Source organism: Gorilla gorilla, chromosome 21 (assembly GCF_029281585.2).
Source record: "Gorilla gorilla gorilla isolate KB3781 chromosome 21, NHGRI_mGorGor1-v2.1_pri, whole genome shotgun sequence".
NCBI lineage: Eukaryota > Metazoa > Chordata > Mammalia > Primates > Hominidae > Gorilla > Gorilla gorilla.
The window spans coordinates 48,677,146-48,696,321 of record NC_073245.2 but is presented as its reverse complement, the minus strand read 5'-3'; the positions used below and the strand labels follow the sequence as shown (position 1 = coordinate 48,696,321).

At 49.3% G+C, this 19,176-nt stretch overlaps 1 protein-coding gene across 13 annotated transcripts in view; it reads right to left on the bottom strand.

Moving 5' to 3' along the window:
* The window catches only part of DLGAP4 (DLG associated protein 4), a 161,680-nt gene that overhangs the window by 45,620 nt on the left and 96,884 nt on the right, over positions 1-19,176 (bottom strand). The window contains exon 2 of one of the 13 annotated variants that reach the window (XM_019016951.4): positions 17,237-17,339. The exons of 11 other annotated variants lie outside the window; for them this stretch is intronic. The gene's annotated coding sequence lies outside the window, so the exon portion shown is untranslated. Of the gene's footprint in view, positions 1-15,278; positions 15,297-17,236; positions 17,340-19,176 lie in introns of those variants that run through there. One more of the 13 variants, XM_063702406.1, reaches the window with a different exon arrangement.

Here is a 19,176-nt window from a genome sequence, read left to right as displayed (position 1 = left end):
CCGCCCAGTTACAAAGCTGCCTCGGCTCCAGCCCAGTGCAAAAACTTGACATGTGCAGCCCGCTTGGTCTGGTGAAGGACTGAGGGTAGAGAATACAAAATGTGGCTTTTCAAATACTGGCTGTATCATACGAGCTTTGCTGCTACCTTTCCAAAGCCCTAAGATCCCAGAGCCCAGCCTGGGAAGTATTACTTGGAAAGAGCCTCAAAAAAACCACCCTCACTTCTGGAGGGCTGATGTCAATGGAGGGCTGACTTCAAACCCTGGCGATAGGTCACAAAAGCCCGGCTTTCACCAACTGTCATAGGCTGTGTGTCCAGTGTGCAAAGCCAGACGCTGCCAGGCCCTGTGCACCTCGATTGCTGGCCTCTTTCACCATTCTGAATGACCAAGCGAATCCCAGAATAGAAAGGCAGTGTTAACAAGCTCATTCACTGGGCCTAGAGTGGCAGGTGGCATATCAGGTGACAGGAGTAGGAGCCAAGATCCCTGGGCAGCCGAGAGTTGGGATGAGACGAATAGTGCAGGACTGAATGGGGAAAACCGTGAGTTCACTTCAGGTCAGCAGAGGTAATGCTGCCTGTCTCTGTGCCAGGCACACCCGGGGGACAGAGACACAGAAAAACAGAGGGATTTTTTTTCCCTCAGAGCTTATATTAAGACTCTGAGTTTGGGAACCCAAGTAAGACAATTACACAAGAAAAGCGGCATATGTGGAAAAATGGCTTAGTGACGTCAGCTGACCACAGACACTGAGGATGCACTGTTACAGGAAAGTCACAGGACCAGAGAGGGCGCAGTCCCCACTGAACTCTGGATAATACTGAGGGTATCATAGGTAATTCCAGGCAAGGGATATCGTCAAACTGGAACCTGAAGACAGAAGGTGATCCACACAGGGAGAAGTCTCAACTCCATCCCATTCCAGCAAGTGCTTATTTACAGAGGGAAAGCCATGCACAGTGCCAGCCACTAGGGACCCAGAATGAGTAGTCCTTGTCCTCAAGAAACCCATAGAAATGTGGAGATGACAATGAAAAGCCTCCTCCACTGACTGGGCACTGTGGCAGCCATATGGAGTTGAATGAGAAAGCCCAGGACTGATTCAACAAGTGATTAGTGTGTCTGGGACGGACTTGTCACAAACGGGGCGTGTGACACATATGCACCAAAAGTTGTGCTTAGCGTAAAGTGAGGGATGGCTTGGAGAGGCTAGGATGGTCACCCTGGAGAAGAGAGACAATTTAAAAGGGCATGGCTACTGTCCTCAAATACCTAAAAGACTGTCAAATACACATGTGGCCCCAGAGGGTCACACTACAATCAGAGGGGAAAAGGAAGGTGGGGATTGTTAATGGAAGTAGATTTTGACTAATTATAAAGAGGAGCTTTCTAAGAAGCAGAGCTAGCCAAAGATGGAAGAAGGGCCTAGAAAATGGCCAGCCAGGCTAGACACAGGCAGGATGGATGCCAGGGAGGAAACTGAAGTCCCCATGGGTGTGACTTTTAAGATTCCTACCGGGCCTGAGACGCTCTTTGCCCTTCTACTTTACATCCAGTTCTGGATGTGATACCACACATCATCTTTGTGTGCATGACATTCATAGTTCAACATTTTTTTTTGAGACAGTCTCACTGTCATCCAGGCTGGAGTGCAGTGGTATGATCACAGCTCACTGCAGCCTTGATAGCCCGGGCTCAAGCAATCCTCTCACCTCAGCCTCCCAAGTAACTGGAACCACAGGGGTGCACCACCATGCCTGGCTAATTTTTTTAGTTTTTGTAGAGATGAGGTCTCACTATGTTGCTCATGCTGGACTAGAACTCCTGGGCTTAAGCAATTTTCCCACCTAGGCCTCCTGAAGTGCTGGGATTACAGGCGTTGAGTTACCGTGCCCAGCCAACTTTTTGTTTAGAGACAGGGTTTCACTCTGTCACCTAGGCTGGAGTACAGGGTGTGATCATAGTTCACTGTAGCTTCAACTTCCTGGGCTCAACTGATCCTCCCACGTCAGCCTCCCAAGTAGCTAGGACTACAGACATGTACCACTGCTCCTAATTTTTTTAATTTTAATTTTTTGTAGAGACAGGGTCTCACTATGTTGCCCAGACTGATCTCAAACTCCTGGGCTCAAGCCATCATCTCACCTTGGTCTTCCAAGTGCTGGGATTACAGGCGTGAGCCACTGGTCTTTTTTACCCCCCTACCTCCGGAGAATTGTTATCAACAAACAGCGAAATACAAAATGAGAATGTTCACACAGCCTAGCCACATGGGAAATCTTGTGAGGACTAACACCAGGGCTTCAGACAGCAAAGTCAGGAAGTAAAACACCTTCGTCTGGGAAGTCTAGCTGCACAAGAGCTCCCATCTGAGATGATAAATCCATCCTCAGAATATGAGATCAGCTGATACTTGCTACCCTGCCCCCTTCAAAATATCTGCTATGACAGAAACTGCCAGTAGGGTAGGAATCCCTGGAATCAGCCTTCATTCAGTGTATGACTTAAGCTCCTGGGTCTGAATTTCTCCCATCTATAAAATGAGAATAATGCGGCTTGCCCTGTCTATTGCCCTAGGACTGCTGTGAGTTTCCTAAGACAGGTGGGAAAGGGCTTGGCAGGTGAGAAACTGTCATTACAATTGCCTGAGGAGCCTAAACATCTCCTGAGCAAAGGGCCCACGGAGCTGCTGCCCAATCCCAGACCCTCCATGGACTCTGCAAGCCAGAAGCTGAGGATTTCTGGCCTGGGGCAGAAATGAGGGGTCTCATCCTGTCCAAGGACTAAGTTCGGGAAGATTCATTGCCCTGCCCAGCACCCCCAACCATCCAGCCCCTCGACACCGTGCTGTAGCAGCACCATTCTAACATTTTAGTGTAGGGACCACTGGCCTCTCTGCCTTGTCAATCACCCCTCTAACTCTCCATCACCCCCTTCATGCCAACACACCATGCTCAGCTTCCAGGCCTCTGTGCTGCCTGAATACCCTCTTCCTCACTGATTCTGCCTCCTCCTTTAGGTATCAGTTCCAGCATCACTCCTGCCAAAAAGCCTTCCCTAACAGTCTTCCCAGGCCCCTGCCCTGGCTCACTCACTGAACAACATCCCACATTCAGGCACACCACAGGCCCTTGCCCACCACACTATTTTTACAAACCTCTTTACTTTTCTGCTTCCTCCTTTAGACCCTGAGCCTCCTAAAGGCAGGGTGGCATCCCTGTGACCTCCAATCCTGGCTCAAAAGAGGTACCCAGGTGAATGCCTGTTGACACTTAGGAGGCAGAACCCCACCCTCTCATTTCACCCTAAAAATGACACAGGCTGGCAGAGCCCTCATCCTAGAAGACTTTGAAGACTCTAAGTAGAGAAGAGTAAGAGACAACTTGGCAAGCAGATGACAGTGATGCTGGAACAAGTCTTGACTATATGTCCCCTCATGCCCACAGAGCCCGCCCCACTCAATTTTCCTCTCAACTACCTCTGAAAGCACAACATGGTAACATCTGGGAAGATCTCTTTGAAAGAACATCTACCAATCAGAAGGTCACCAACCACCCCATCCTGTCATAGAACTCTGCCCCAACAATGGCACAGGATCAGCCACACTGAGGAGTGGCTGAACATTAGTGGCTAATAATCACAGTTGCCAGATGTTTTTCACCTGCTTAGGAATTGGTGGTTATTGCAGTAGCCCAATCACCATCTGAGGTCCTAACCTCTGCATCTTACATTTGATCCCCTCAAGGAGATGTTTTCATCATCACCCCTGTGCTACTAAGGAAAAAGGAGGCTCAGAGAGGTTGAAGGCTCTGTTCGGGATCACACAGTGAGTCATGTTCTATCTGCTAAGTGAGTACAAACCCTACAGGTTTCAACTTCCAGAATGCAACCTTCACAGGATCCAGCCTCACAAGTAGTAAAAATACAAGCTTGCTTCGGCAAGACTGACACATACATTCCTACAAAGCTTAGCAGCTGCTGTAGATAGCCAAGTTTGTCCTCCTGCTCTGGTTGGTGGAATCTGACTACAGTACACTCTCATAAACATCCTGAGGCCAGGCAGCATCCCAAGAAACATCTGGAGAAAACAGACTTTACCTTGATAACATCTACCCCCTGGGAGCTGCTCTGCCCTGATGTTTTTGCAAACATACTTCCGAAGGCTTCAAACTGTCCTGCCAGACTCCTTTCTGCTCTCACAAAGAGACCTGTGACATCACTTGCCCTTCATAGTCCTTTCCCCTCCCAGGACTGCCACCCATCTGTAAAAGCAGGGGACTGCACTAGATTAGGGAGGGCACAGATTCCACTGGGCATGCTACTTCCGGTTGATTGGTTTTGCCTGTGTTGAGAAGACTCCTCACGCTGTATCCAGGGGTCAATGGGAGTGCTGTGGCTGATGCTGTCTGCCGTGGGTCCAGTAGGAGGGGTAATTGCCCAGTGCAAGATATTTGCTGTCCCTGGACAAGATGATCACCATGGAAGTCATTTAGGACTCTAGTCCTATGACACAGAATTATTGTCTTTATCCCCTACCCAAATCTTTACCCTCTATCCTCCCTCACAGGCCCATCAACACTGGAGCTTCTTGAGAAATGTTTCAAATCCAGTAAGACGGAAAAGCAAACATCTATTTCAAGTCTACTGTCCTTCGAAAGACTGACCAACAAGAAACCTTAAATAGCTGCAACTTGTGGAGGGTAGCTGGGTTTCAGCCCAATTTTACCAGTGAAGTGCCGTATGACCTTGGGCAAGTCCCTGTATTTCTGGGTCTCCACTACTTCTACAAATTGGGATCAGGAGTCCTATTTTCCTTGCATTTAACTGCATCCAAACACTGTGCTAGGATTCTCAAGACTGCAAAGGAAGTCCATCATCTGTCTCATTGACTCTGAGTCATAAATATGTTGGAAAGTATTGTCCATTTCCCAGAAGAGGAAGCTGAGGCTGAGGCAGGTGGAGGGACTTGGCTCAAATCCTAGAGCAAGTAGCTAATGAAGGAATTATGCTTGGGTCCTGTGATCAGATCCACAGCCTTCCTCATCCCATTATCCTGCCTCCATAGGGGGCAGTGGCCAGGCTCCTCAAAGCCACCAGGGGCTTTGGAACCAAGGCTACCTCTGCAGAGGAGGCTCTCCCAGATGATCAGTCCCTTAGCAATTCTGCCAGGATAAGGCCACACATAAGCTTAGATGTGCATTGTGCATTAACTTGGAGAATTGCCTGGGCATGGTGGCTCATGCCTGTAATCCCAGCACTTTGGGAGGCAGAGGCGGGTGGATCACTTGAGGTCAGGAGTTCAAAACCAGCCTGGCCAACATGGTGAAACCCCTCTCTACTGAAAATACAAAAATTAGCCGGGTGTGGTGGCGGGTGCCTGTAATCCCAGCTACCTGGGAGGCTGAGGCAGGAGAATCACTTGGACCTAGGAGGCAGAGGTCGCAGGGAGCCGAAATTGCGCCACTGCACTCCAAGCTGGGTGACAGAGACTCTGTCTTAAAAAAAAAAAAAAAAAGAAAAAAGAGAAAAAAACAAACTTGGAGAATTAATCGCTACCATAAGAGTTAATTATTCAGAGCATTCCCCTCAGCTGCCCTTCAAATATATCTCCTTAAAATGGGCCAGAGAGGGCTGGGCATGGTAGCTCACGCCTGTAATCCCAGCACTTTGGGAGGCTGAGGCAGGCGGATCACCTGAGGTCAGGAGTTTGAGATCACCCCGACTAAAATGGAGAAACCCAGTCTCTATTAAAAACACAAAATTAGCCGGGTATGGTGGTGCATGCCTGTAATCCCAGCTACTTGGGAGATTGCTTGAACCCGGGAGGCGGAGGTTGCGGTGAGCCAAGATTGTGCCATTGCACTCCAGCCTGGGCAACAAGAACGAAACTCCATCTCAAAAAAAAAAAAACCAAAAAAAAAAAAATTGGGCTAGTGAATGAGATACCTAGAGTAATAGAATTCATAGAAAGAATGGTGGTTGCTGGCCAGGTGCGGTGGCTCACGCCTGTAATCCCAACACTTTGGGAGGCTGAGGCGGGTGGATCACCGGAGGTCTGAAGTTTGAGACCAGCCTGACCAACATGGTGAAACCCTGTTTCTACTAAAAATATAAAAATTTAGCCGGGCATGGTGGCAGATGCCTGTAATCCCAGCTACTCGGGAAGCAGAGGGAGGAAAATTGCTTGAACCTGGGAGGTGGAGGTTGCAGTGAGCCAAGAGAGCGCCATTGCACTCCAGCCTGGGAGACAGAGCGAGACTGTGTCTCAAAAAAAAAAAAAAAGAAAAAAAAGGTGGTTGCCAGGGACCAGGCAAGGGGGTAATGGGGAGTTAGTGTTTAACAGGCGCAGAGTTTCAGTTTGGGAAGATGAAGAGTTAAAGAGACGGATAGTGATGATGGTTATACAACAATGGGAATGTACTTAGTGCCAATGAACTGCACACTTAAAAATGGTTAAGATGGGCCGGGCGCGTGTGTAATCCCAGCACTTTGAGAGGCCAAAGCAGGTGGATCACCTGAGCTCAGGAGTTTGAGACCAGCCTGGCCAACATGGTGAAACCCTGTCTCTACTAAAAATACAAAAATTAACCAGGTGTGGTGGCACGTGCCTGCAATCCAGCTACTCGGGAGGCTGAGGCACGAGAATTGCTTGAACCCGGGAGGCGAAGGTTGCAGTGAGCCGAAACCGCGCCACTGCACTCCAGCCTGGGCGACAGAGTGAGACTCTGTCTCAAAACAAACAAAAAAAAGGTTAAGATGGTCATTAAGACAGTGTTAAAAATAGACTAATGAGCGGCCCACTGAAGAATGAGCCCCAGCAGTTATCAAACTGCTTTGATTTTACTCATTCCAAACCTAAAAGTCACAAATAAAATATTTAAAACTAAGCATTTTTTAACATTTTCTGATTTGAGTTAACTGTATTTGTGAGCAAGGGCTGGTTAATAATCTGCCTACAATCTCTTTACTGAAATTCAGCAAATATAAATAAAAGAAAAATAATCCAAACAGAAAATAAATATCAGAGGTGTACAAAGGCAGTAATGGATGTGTTAGTATCATAGAATCTTGGACAGGAATTGGGTAAGAGATTGTATGGAGAACCGGGCTTGGTGGCTCATGCCTGTAATCCCAGCACTTTGGGAGGCCGAGGCGGGCGGATCACAAGGTCAGGAGTTCGAGACCAGCCTGGTCAACATGGCAAAATCCCATCTCTACTAAAAATACAAAAATTAGCCAGGCATGGTGGCAGGCACCTGTAATCCCAGCTACTCAGGAGGCTGAGGCAGGGGAATCACTTGAACCCGGCAGGCGAGGCTACAGTGAGTCAAGATCATATCACTACATTCCAGCCTGGGCGACAGAGCGGGACTCCATCTCAAAAAAAAAAAAAAAAAAAAAAAAAGGAAGAAACATATAAACATATTCACTTGCAGTACATTCATTATCACACCTCTTTAGGTTCACCGAGACCCCCAGGGTCCTGCCTGACCTTGAGACTGCTCCAGATGTAAACCCTACCTCTCCTGTTCCCTCAAGATACCCCCACCTCAGGGTCGTGACACCTCCCAGTTGGCCCTTGACTGCCTCCTTCCCATTCAGCAGTCACTTTCCCTGAGATGCCTTCCCCAATCTCTCAGCATCTACTTGTTTCCTTTAGGGTTCTCATCACTAACAGATTAGATAGTATCCTGTTTATTTGTTACCTGCTTGGGTGGGGACTCCAAGCTGGAGGGAAGTCAATCTTGTTCCCTAGTCTCTCCCTGGCTCCTGGCACAGCACTTGGCACTCAAGTAAATGAATGGCTGATTGTTTGGAAAGAGAAGTGAAGGTGGGGTAGGAAGGAGGGAGGAGCCCAATCTCTGCCCTCCACCTCCCACCCTTCCCACACACTGCTGCATGTGCCTCTTTTAAAGAAACTGCTGGGACAGCAGCAACGGTGGCAGCCCTACCTTTATTGGGTGATGTCAGACAGGCCCCTCTTCCCCACCCCACCTTGGTCTGCACTCCACAGGCAGGCAGACAACTCCTATTACTGCATCCCTGTGCAGGGCAACAGCCACGCCAGGGGGAAGGCAAGAAAGTTCCAGGAGAGGCTAGAACTATCCAACCTATTCTCCACAGTCAATAATAGGTCCTCGTCACAGCCCCCAGTAGGAAACTGCCCAGATGGAGTGATGACCCTGCAGACAAAACTCTAGCTCCACATACCTGGCAGACTCTGACAGCCCTGGATAGATTCTCCAGCCTGATCTTGGGTGTCCTGAACCCTGGACAGTCTGTCCTTCTTCCCCTTCCCTCAGGTAGAGCATTCGCCCCTCCCCTAACCCAGGCCACCTTTCCCCATAAGAGCCCTGCACTTGGCAAACAGCCATCAAATAACTGACTCCACTCCAAACAGCCCACCCAATCCATCTACATCTTTCCAGGCATGGGACATGGACAGTTTTTGGCTATTTCAAGTCTTCTCTTTCCCCCTGGATGTCAGTAACAGCAGCAGCTAATACTTCTCAAATGCTTCCTCTGTACCAGGCACTGTGCTTAGTGCTTTGCACAAGTTTCTGTTGTCCTCATGCTGGACTACAGTCAGGTATTATTAGCATCTCTATTTTGCAGGTGAAGAAACAAGCCCAGAGAGGTTAAGTACCTTGTCCAAGGTCTCACAGCTCTAGCTGGCAGCCCAGGAACTGAACCCCAGCAGTCCAACTCTACAGAGATGCTCTTAACTATAGGTACATATGACTTCTGGGGTGTGGGCTTCCTGATCACCTACTGTATGCTCAATAGGTGCCCTTAGGGACTGGACTCCAGCTCTGTACTTAGGGACCCCGTGACTGTGCAAAGGAGAAGAGAGGTATATAAAAATCGTATTTGCTGGCCAGGCACGGTAGCTCACACCTGTAATCCCAGCACTTTGGGAGGCCAAGGCGGGCAGACTGCTTGGGCCCAGGAGTTTGAGACCAGCGTGGGTAGCATAGTGGGAAATCTCTATTTTAAAAAATCATATTTGGTCTAGCAACAAAATTGATACCATATTTGCATTGATAAGTCTGAGAATTTCCTTAGTAAAAGCACAGGAAATAGGAACTTGAGACCCCAGCTAATCAGGTAACAGTTAATATCTGAAAGACACAGGCCAACCAAACTGGGTGTTACGATACTCTCTCACCAGCTTCCAGGAACCAAATTCAACTTAATAGCAGAGATAGAAGGAGCTCCCTCCTGCTGACAAACAAATGAGGAATCTGCAGGCCAGAGAAGGGAAGGGTCTTGCCTGAGGCCACCCATCAACTCAGTGACATAAAATGGTGAGAAGCCAGCAGTTCCAGCTCCTCCATCCTTTGGCTTTCAGGCCATCTGGGTCCCAAAAAGAAACTATAGGAGGTAAGTAAGTGCCCACAGTGACCAAAAGTTTAAGAGTTTTCATGGTAAAGACAGGGCACTGGCTCTTACCTTCAGGGAAAGTGAAATGCTCTGTGAAAGCTGGGTTTGGGAAGCCAGGATTTCTTTCCCAAGCTGACAGAGGCCCAACTCCAGCTCAGCTCTGCCCCGGAAGGACGGGAGTTTAAAAGGCCTACCTGGAGCCCAGCTGGGACCACACCCACATGGGGCTGACTTCACCAGAGAACCCATCCTACTGGCTGTCTCCCAGACAGCAGTGGGCCAGGCCAGGACGCCACCGCCTGTCTGTAGCCTGGCGCCTCTCCCTGCGGGGCCCCACCCAGTCCCTACCCCAGCCAAGCTCCCACAGCAAGGGTGGGAGTGGGTAGGGAAAAGGCCTGCTCCCCTCCTCATGAGGCCACCTGGGCCTGGGTCCCTCAGAGCGTCCCCTCAGCCTGGGCTGGGTCTGAAGTGGCTGCTTCCTGCTTTGCCATTTTTCTTTCACTTTGGTTTTTAACCCCAAAGTGAAACTTTAACGACTAGAACAATTTGGGAAAGATGTTGAGAGTTAAGGACTAGGAGAGTCAAATGCCTGGCTTCTAATCCAAGCAGAAGTGAGCTGAGACCTGTCAAGTTCACTGGGAGACTTGGGAGGAGATCTTCAACTTCTCCAGGCTGCAGTTTTTCTATTGATAAAATAGGAGGGAGGAACTAAGCTAGTGATTTTTTTTTTTTGAGACAGGGTTTTGCTTTGTCACCCAGGCTAGAGTGCAGTGGCACAAACAGCTCACTGCAGCCTTGACCTCCTGGGCTCAAGTGATCCTTTCACCTCAGCCCCACAAGCAGCTAAGAATACAGGTGTGCACCACATCCAGCTAATTTTTATATTTTTTTATAGAGACGGCGTTTCGCTATGTTGCCCAGACTGGTCTTTAACTCCTGAGCTCAAGTGATCCACTTGTCTTGGCTTCCCAAAGTGCTGGGATAACAGGCATGAGCCACCACACCTGGCCCCCACTAGGCTAGTGATTTTAAATGTCATTTTAAATTAGAAAAAAATGATAGAACTTTCCCTTCCTCATCCCTGCTGCCACTGGAGCTAAAAAAGGAGCTGCAAAGATGATCTGCTGGGGGAGCCTTTTTGGGCCATCCTGTTGGCTTGGGGGAGGAGGCAAAAATCTGCTGGCAGTGTAGACATGCTCCTGGTCTCCCTGACCACCTCTCTCGGATCTACCGAGTGAGTTCCTTTAGCCTGCACAGGTTCTAGAGGTCTCAGCAACCTAGGGCAGAGCAAATTCAGGGAGCCCCTAAGTATGATCTTTTTTTTTCTCTCATCTTGTATGTTCTTCCAACAAAAGCCTAAGTATGATCTTGACCCTATCTCAGCACAGCAAGAGGAGACATCTACCAATAGCTGCCCTAAAATTTCCAGCCTGAGGGCTGACCTGGCCATCTGCTAGGACTGACAACGGCCCACCCAGGGAACTGGTCTAGACTTCAGAATCTCTGCTGACCCTGGCATGCCCACTCTGTCTAGCTAAGACCACTTTAATACATTTCACGATGTCTTCCTACTGGCTGGTTTACCAAATAGCCAGGGACATGAGAAAGGCAGGAATGAGTCTCCCAACTATTCAGATGAGGAAAACTGGGGTTCAGTGAAGGGCAGGAGTATAGCAGCCAAGCCAGCACTGGGATTCAGGAGGTCAGTTTGTTTGTTTGTTTATTTATTTATTTATTTATTTTTGAGACAGAGTCTTGCTCTGTCACCCAGGCTGGAGTGCAGAGGCGCAATCTTGGCTCACTGCAACCTCTGCCTCCCGGGTTCAAGTGATTCTTCTGCCTCAGCTTCCTGAGTAGCTGGGACTACAGACGCCCACCACCACGCCCGGCTAATTTTTGTATTTTTAGTAGAGACGTGGTTTCACCATATTGGCCAGGTTGAGTAGAGGTCTCAAACTCCTGACTTTGTGATCTGCCTGCCTTGGACTCCCAAAATGCTGGGATTACAGGCATGAGCCATCGCGCCCGGCAAGGTCAGTAAATATTTGAATGAGCTCACTGGCTTCACCGTTGCTAAGCAGGTGCAGCACGAGAGGAGCTCATGGAGGAAACAAATTTGAATCTGGGGGTGAAGGCGGGGTGCCTTTTAAAATATATACATTTTCAGAATGAAACAGAAGGCAATTAAAAAATATATGACAAAATTTTAAGCGCACAGACTCTTGGAAAGAGTAATTCTGTGTGCAGAAATGGCTCCGACAGCTACACATGCACTCGTGCATGGAGACACACCGGAAAGGGTGTTCACTGCAGCACTGTTTACAGCAGCAAGATTGAGAACAAGCTAAACATCCTTGAGTAGAGGACAAACAACTGGTGGTCTAACCGTCAATGGAAAGCCACATGCTCAGGAGCAAAGGTGGCCATGAACCTGTATGTGCCCACCAAGAATAACCTGCAACAGAGACTTACATGAAAAATTCAAGGTATAGAAAAGTAGGGAGAGACTATGCCACTGTCTAAGTAATAAAAAGGGATGTTACTGACAATAGCTGCACGTGGATGCTGAGTATTTCTATAAGGAAACCTCAAGACTCGTCACAGTGATTAGGTGTCTGGGTAGGACAGGGACTAATTTTTCACTGGGCTTTTTTTTTTTTTTTTAACCAAGTTTGAATTTTTTTTAACCAACATACATGTATTGCTTTTTCAGTAAAAATATAACTTTTACACACAAAAAAAACCTCCAGCAAAACGTATCCAGAGATGCCTCTTCCTAGATCTCAAGTATCAGACTCCCTGGGTTGGGAGGGGAGGCAGGACCCAGGCACACAGATTTTGAAATGTCTCCTCAAGGGCTGCTGGTCTAGCCTTGCAGAACAGGCAGTCAGCCTCTGAGAGGAGACTGAGGAAGCCTGGACACTGTGGGGCTCTGGGGTGTGGAGGAGAGTGTCAGGGAAGACTGTGGGAAAACTTGACTTTGAGGCATAGGAAGGATTTGAAGAAGGCTTTGAATGTTGACCATGTACAGCTGGGATGAGAGGGTTCCTACAGGAAGGACGGGAAATTAAGTGAAACTGATAAGGGAGGGGAAGGGGAAGGAAGGTCTCTCAGTATGGGATCCTGGCAAGTCCCTTTCCTCCGAGATTTGGTTCCTACTCATGGGAAAGGAAGGGGCTGGGCCAGAGTCCTTTTCAGACCTGCTATCCTAGGACCTTACTTTATTTCATCTCATTTAATATTAAAGGAGGTGGGGAGGGTCCCCAGCTCAGCACATGGCCATAGAGCTCCACACCTGTGCAGAGTGTAATCAAATATTTGGAGGCTGCAGAAAATTCACACAAGGATCTTAGGTAAAGCAGCCCTTGGGCAACGTTCCCCCAGGGAGAAGGAGCAGATGGCCTTCTGCTGAGATGCCCTTCCTCACCCTGTTAATAATTAAGCCATTCCTGAAGACCTCTTTTGTTACTTTCTTTTTTTTTTGAGACAGAGTCTTGCTCTGTTGCCCAGGCTGGAGTGCAATGGTGCGATCTCAACTCACTGCAACCTCCACCTCCCGGGTTCAAGCAATTCTCCCGCCTCAGCCTCCTGAGTAGCTGGGATTACAGGCATGTACCACCACGCTCGGCTAATTTTTGTATTTTTAGTAGAGACTGGGTTTTGCCATGTTGGCCAGGCTGGTCTCGAACTCCTGACCTCAGGTGATCCGCCCGCCTCAGCCTCTCAAAGTGCTGGGATTACATGCGTGAGCCACCATGCCCAGCCTCTTTTGTTACTTTTGAAGTTCGGTTTGCAGAGACTTATGCCTTGGCTTGCTTTATACCAAGATGCTCCAGGCTAAGGGCTCACAGGCTGCAACAGTCTAGACCTAAGCCACAGGCCCAAACTACAGGCACCTGAAGTGGAGACGGCCCAGGATGCAGGTTAGGAGCCTGGGGTGGATCCTGGCTAGATCTCGGTGTGCTGCTGCTGCAGACTCTGGGAGGTCAGAAACTAAGTCTTTAAGGCAGCTCTGACTGTCAGTGTTTCCCCAGGGCCAGCTCACTGCCAGGCACAGAGCAGCACTTAATAAATATTTATTGAATAAGTAGCTCAGCCACAGTGAGCTTGGTCAAGCCTCTTTCTACCAGTGAACCTCAGTTTCCTCTTCCGAAAAACAAGGATGACAAGAATAGTAATACTTCCCAAAGTTGCATAAAGATCTACTGAGATAATGTGTATAAAAGTGCTTTGCAAATCAAAACAAGCTAAACAAATATTAAAGATCCAGAACCAACGTGCTGAAACAAAACAAAAAGAATGAATATACGTGAGAATGAGCAAATTTACGAGAAAGCAACTGGCTCCAGATGGTCATCAAATGAATTACTACAATGGAAAGGGACAGCATAGGTCACTCTAGTCCACTGTTCCAATGTCCAAATAGCATTTCTCAAGCCACCTCTGTTCCGAAGGAGCAAAAAATCTCTCAAAACCTTTGTCCAGATTTTGGTAAGAAGAACACGGTTACAGTTACAATCGTACCCTGCATACCACTGGGCTCAGAGTATCTGCCAAAGCAAACTGGCATACAGATGCTGGGTGTTTGCTGGAGGCAAGGGAGCAGCAGGGTGAGGGGCACCTGGAGGCTGTGCCTGCCATGTGGTTGCTCTGCCTCATGACCAAGTTTGTGTTCAGAGGAGTGTGGGCTGCACACAGAGAGAATGATTGGCTGGGAGGCCTCGGCCAAGCCATCAATTTCCTGGCTGTACACTGGGACCAACCACTGCTGCCTCCCATGGTAGCCACTCTGTAAGCACTAGTCCCCTTCCCTTTCCCTCTGCCCACTGGGGATTCCTGGCTGCAGCCTGAGAAATGAGTCCTAGGCTCCGTCACTTGGCTCTCCTGTGCAAGGCACCTTGGAGACAAGTCCCTTCCCGCCTTTGTGGGTGACTGATTGCGCTGGCTGGGCCCCTCTCTGGTGGGGGCTGGCTGAGAATTCCAACAGGCCCAGTGGTGGACATGCCTACTATCGGACTGGACATATACACAGCACAACTCCGGAAGCTTCTCACAGTCCAGTGTGTAAAACTGCTTGTGTGAGGGTCCCTACCTCCTCTGACTCTTCCACCTTTAAGGAATTCTAAACTGGCACCCTGACCTTCAGGATCCTTAGAAAGCAAGATTTGTGGGCTTTTAGGATAAATGCGCTTGCTCTTAATTAAAGGGAAAGAAGGCTCAGCCCCTTGGGACCCTAAAAGCAGGAGTTCCCTTTCCAAGAAGCAGAGCTGAGCTGTGGGAAGAGACACGGTTTGGAGACAGTCGGCCTTGGGCCTGAGCTACCTGTTCCTTATCTGCAAAACAGGGATGGGAAGTCCACCTGCCTCTGGCTTATTGTACAGATTTCACGAGCGCCCTTGTGGAGCCCCTGGCACAGAGCCAGGCAAACAGCAGGTGTACAAGAAATGTGCTCAGACTGCTACTTCCTTCCCCAAACCAACAACACCCAACATTTTCCCTTCTGGCCCATCAGGGCGCTGGCCAAGCTTTCCTAAGGGAGCACAGCATCCTCTGCTACCCCAATTGGCTCTTCCCACTCCCATGGGCCCCACCCAAACCTCACCCTCTTGTGTCATCTGGATGCCTGCAAAGCCTCCTCCCTGTTGTGAGTTTTACTCATTCCAATTTACCCAGCCTGATTCATCCTCTGGAAAGTCTTCCAGTTGTGCTACCTCTGCTCTAAAACCTTCCATGCCTCCCCAATGCCTCTGCTTTTCAGCTGTTTAACACTGCCTACAACCTCCTGGCTCCACCCAGATTTTCCAGCCAGAGCCCTGATGCCTCAGCAAAACTAGCATACTGCTGTTTCCCTAAATGCACATTTATCATCCAGCCATGCCCTCTGCACCCACCTCCCTGGAATGTCGGCACCACCCTCTGCCTCTGCAAATCCAGCCCCCCTCAAAGGGCTCTTGTTTCCTCTGGCTCATGCTCACTTCTTCCTTCTCAGACAATGCTTTTCTTCAGCAGACGCTTAATTACAGAGTGTCACGCAGTCTCTCATAATTGTAGGCTTGTCTTCTTGTCAGACCATAAGTTCCTCAGGGCAGAGACGCCTTGTCTGTCTATTAATCCCCATCCTCTCAGAGCCTGGCCCAGGGCTAGGAAGGCAGGGCCGAGAGAAGGGGAGAGAGAGAGAGAGAGACAGAGACAGAGAGAGAGAGAGAGAGACAGAGACAGAGAGAGAGACAGAGACAGAGAGAGAGAGAGAGAGAGAGAGAGAGAGAGAGAGAGAGAGAGAGAGAGAGAGAGAGAGAGACTCGCTTTGACCACTTGGGACCACTTCTCTTGCTTCTATCCCGTGAGGAAACTGTTCACTGGCCAAACCAGACCTCACGGCTCCAGGCCAGTGATGTACAGAGACGAGGGAGCCCGGGGGAGGGAGGCAGAGATGTGGCTCTAGTCTTGCTCTGCGATCCTAGGCATCCCTACCCGTCCCTGGGCCTGCTTCCATGCTGTGGAACAAGAACAGCCATGTTTTAGCTCTAGAATGTGGCTTGTATTTCTCTTTAAGGTAGCCTTGGTTTCTAAGAACGGGTGGGTCTGTCTGTTAACACAGCTGATTCCAGCACAGGTTGAGTGAGGAAAGGCAGCCACAGTCAGGTCTGGGAAATCTGGGAACCCGAGAGAGATTTACACCACACACCTCATCAACCTCATTACATTCCTGTAAGGACTAGATTTCATTCCTGCTCAGGTGTTCAATTCCACAGCCTGCACCCTGGCCCAGTCTGACTTGACAGTGCCTGCTGCCAGGACCAAGCAGGGGAAGGGTGACTTGCTTCTGAAAACCACCAATCCCCACACAAAACAAAGCTGATGATGGTGATGACTGCCATTTATTGAGGGGCTGTTACTACACGAGTTCTCATTTCCATCCCAATCTGACAGGGAAGAAAACGGAGGTACAGAAAGCTGACTAATCCAAGGTCACACAGCAACAAGCTAGGCTGTCATGCAAACCAGGGTCCTCTCAGTTCAGCTTTTCCCAGGTTGCAGCCGACAGGCTCTCAGCACCAGCATCCTCTAGAGAGCTGGTTTAAAAACCTAGGGGCATTTGATTCCTGCCCCAAGACCTGCCAAATGAGAGTGTCTAGGGATGGAGCTTTATAAAGACAAGAAACCCAAATTTTATATATGAGAAAACTGAGGCACAGAAAGGTGGCGTGACCTGCCAAAGTCATGCCGTAAGCATCCTCAGGAGTCCTGCTGGGACTCCAGAGCCAGCAAGGACAGACTTCCTGGGGGAGGTGGCATTTGACAGTGTGGGCCTCTAGGGGAAGAGAGGGCACTATAGGGGAAGAGGACAGCATTAATAAAGGCTGAAGCGGGAAAGGACAGGCAACAACTTCTCAAAGTGGCTAGGGGAAGGAAGAAATACATACACAACCACGATGACAGCCTTCCCGCAAGAGCCCATATGAGCTTCTGGGAAGAAAGCCTGTGTGGCATTTACAACCTGCAGGTCTCCAGCAGTGGCCCTCTGGGTGTGTCTGGTTGCTGCTCAGGATGAGAAAGCCACGGGAGGTGGTGATTCAGTCCCCACCCAGCCTCCAGACAGCCTCCTTTTAAATTCAAGATGAGCTCAGAGACTGGGGAAATGTCAAGAAAACCCTCCTCCCGGAACAGATGGGAACAGACCCAGGGAAGGCGGCCTGAGGGGTAGGCTATCAGGCAGAAGCCATAAACCTGGAGAAACGCTGTGGGCTGTGGAGAAGAGGCCTGGGCTCCAAGTTTGCCTGTCACTGCTGTGGCTGTGGGCCCCTGAGCAGGTCCTTGTCTCTCTCTGGGCCCCCTATTTTTCATTCACCTGTGAAACAGGGAGAACTCCACTGGCTTCGGACTTCCAGGCCTGTTGGTGGAGAACAATGGTCGGGAAAGAGCCTGGCTGATTACACAATGCCTCACACAGCCTGGGAGAGATGAGAAGATCACTCCTATTACTATTAGAATAGCCACAGGTGCTTTCCTAGTTATCTAAACCCCAACCACAGGGCATGTGGGGGCGGGACTGGGCTGTCTAGTTCCTACAAAGAGAAAAGTCACCCAGATGTTTTGGGGAAGGGAAAGTTCACATTTATTAAGTGCCTACTGTGCACCAGATTAAAAAAAATACATAATCTCATTTAATCCTCATCATAATCCTGTAGTACAGATCTTGAGTCCAGATAAGAAAACTGAAGCTCAAAGAAATAATTTGCCCAAGATTACAAACGCAGTGAATGATGGAGACTGATTAAAACCAGGCGTTTGTGGTTCTGAAACCCAGAGTTTCTACTCTCTGGAACAGTTTCTTCTTTTTTTCTTTTCTTTTTTTTTTTTTGAGACAGAGTTTTGCTTTTGTCACCCATGCTGGAGTGCAATGGTGCAATCTCAGCTCACTGCAACCGCCGCTTCCCAGGTTCAAATGATTCTCCTGCGTCAGCCTCCCAAGTAGCTGGGATTACAGGCGTGTGCCACCACACCCAGCTAATTTTTGTATTTTCAGTAGAGACGAGGTTTCACCATGTTGGTCAGGCTGATGTCGAACCCCTGACCTCCAGTGATCTGCCCGCCTCGGCCTCCCAAAGTGTTGGGATTACAGGCGTGAGCCAGCGCGCCCGGTCGACAGGGTCTCATTTTGTTACCCAGGCTGGAGTGCGGTGGCACGATCTCAGCTCACTGCAGTCTCGACCTCCTGACCTTCTGGATTCAAGCTATCCTCCTGCCTCAGCCTCCTCCAAGTAGCTGGGAATACAAGCGCATGCCACCACACCCAGCTAATTTTTGTATTTTTTGGAGCAACAGGGTTTTGTCTTGTTGCCCAAGCTGGTCTTGAACTCCTGAGCTCAAGCGACCTGCCTGCCTTGGCCTCCCAAAGTGCTAGGATTACAGGAGTGAGCCGCTGCTCACACAATTCTTGAGGGATTCCATGATTTCAGAATCAGTCTTAGGATAAGGAATGTTATTCTCATTTTATAGATTAGGAAGCTGAAGCCCAAAGGAAAGTGACATCCCTAAAAGTGGGTGAGATGTGGGAACTGGGATCCTGCACCCCTCACTTCCAGGCCAGGGACCAAGCCCTTCTTCTTTTCCACTGCAAGTAGCTGAAGTAAAGCACCAAGCACAGCGTACACAGTAAAAAGGTCAAAGGATGTTAGCGATTGTCATTATACACCAGGGGCAGGTGATAACAGCATGACAGTGACTTCTTCAAAGGCAGTGCCATGGAACAGGACCCAGAAGTCCTGGCTCAAACCTCTGTGGGTCCCTGGCCCTTCTGGGCCTCATCTCTTCATCTGTAAGACAAGGCGCTTGAACAGCTGATCTCATTCCCTGCACCGAAGTTCTAGGACATCCTAAGCTCCTTGACAGCAAACCCCAGCTCTCTGCAGAACCTCTCTCGGCTGAGGTCTTTGTTCCCCTACTCTACAGGGGAAGCAGGAAAAGCAGCCAAGGCTCACAACTACAAAGTGACTTTATTCCAAGTGCCACTGTCCAAGCAGGGCCCACCCTTAAACAACAATGGGATGGAACATGGAAAATCCAACTGTCCCCCTGCACAGACATCCCGATGGGCACGCCCATCTATCTTTACAAACGGACTAACAAAGAGCAAGCAGGATTGGGGCCTGAATTAAGAAACAGCCGTCTCCCTGCTCTATTGGAAGGGCAGGTGCATTCTCGAATAACCAGGCAGTGGGGAGGAGGTTAAAGAGCCCTGGACTGTAGTGTCCTAGTCCTGGATCCCTGTCCCAGCTCTGGCAGGAG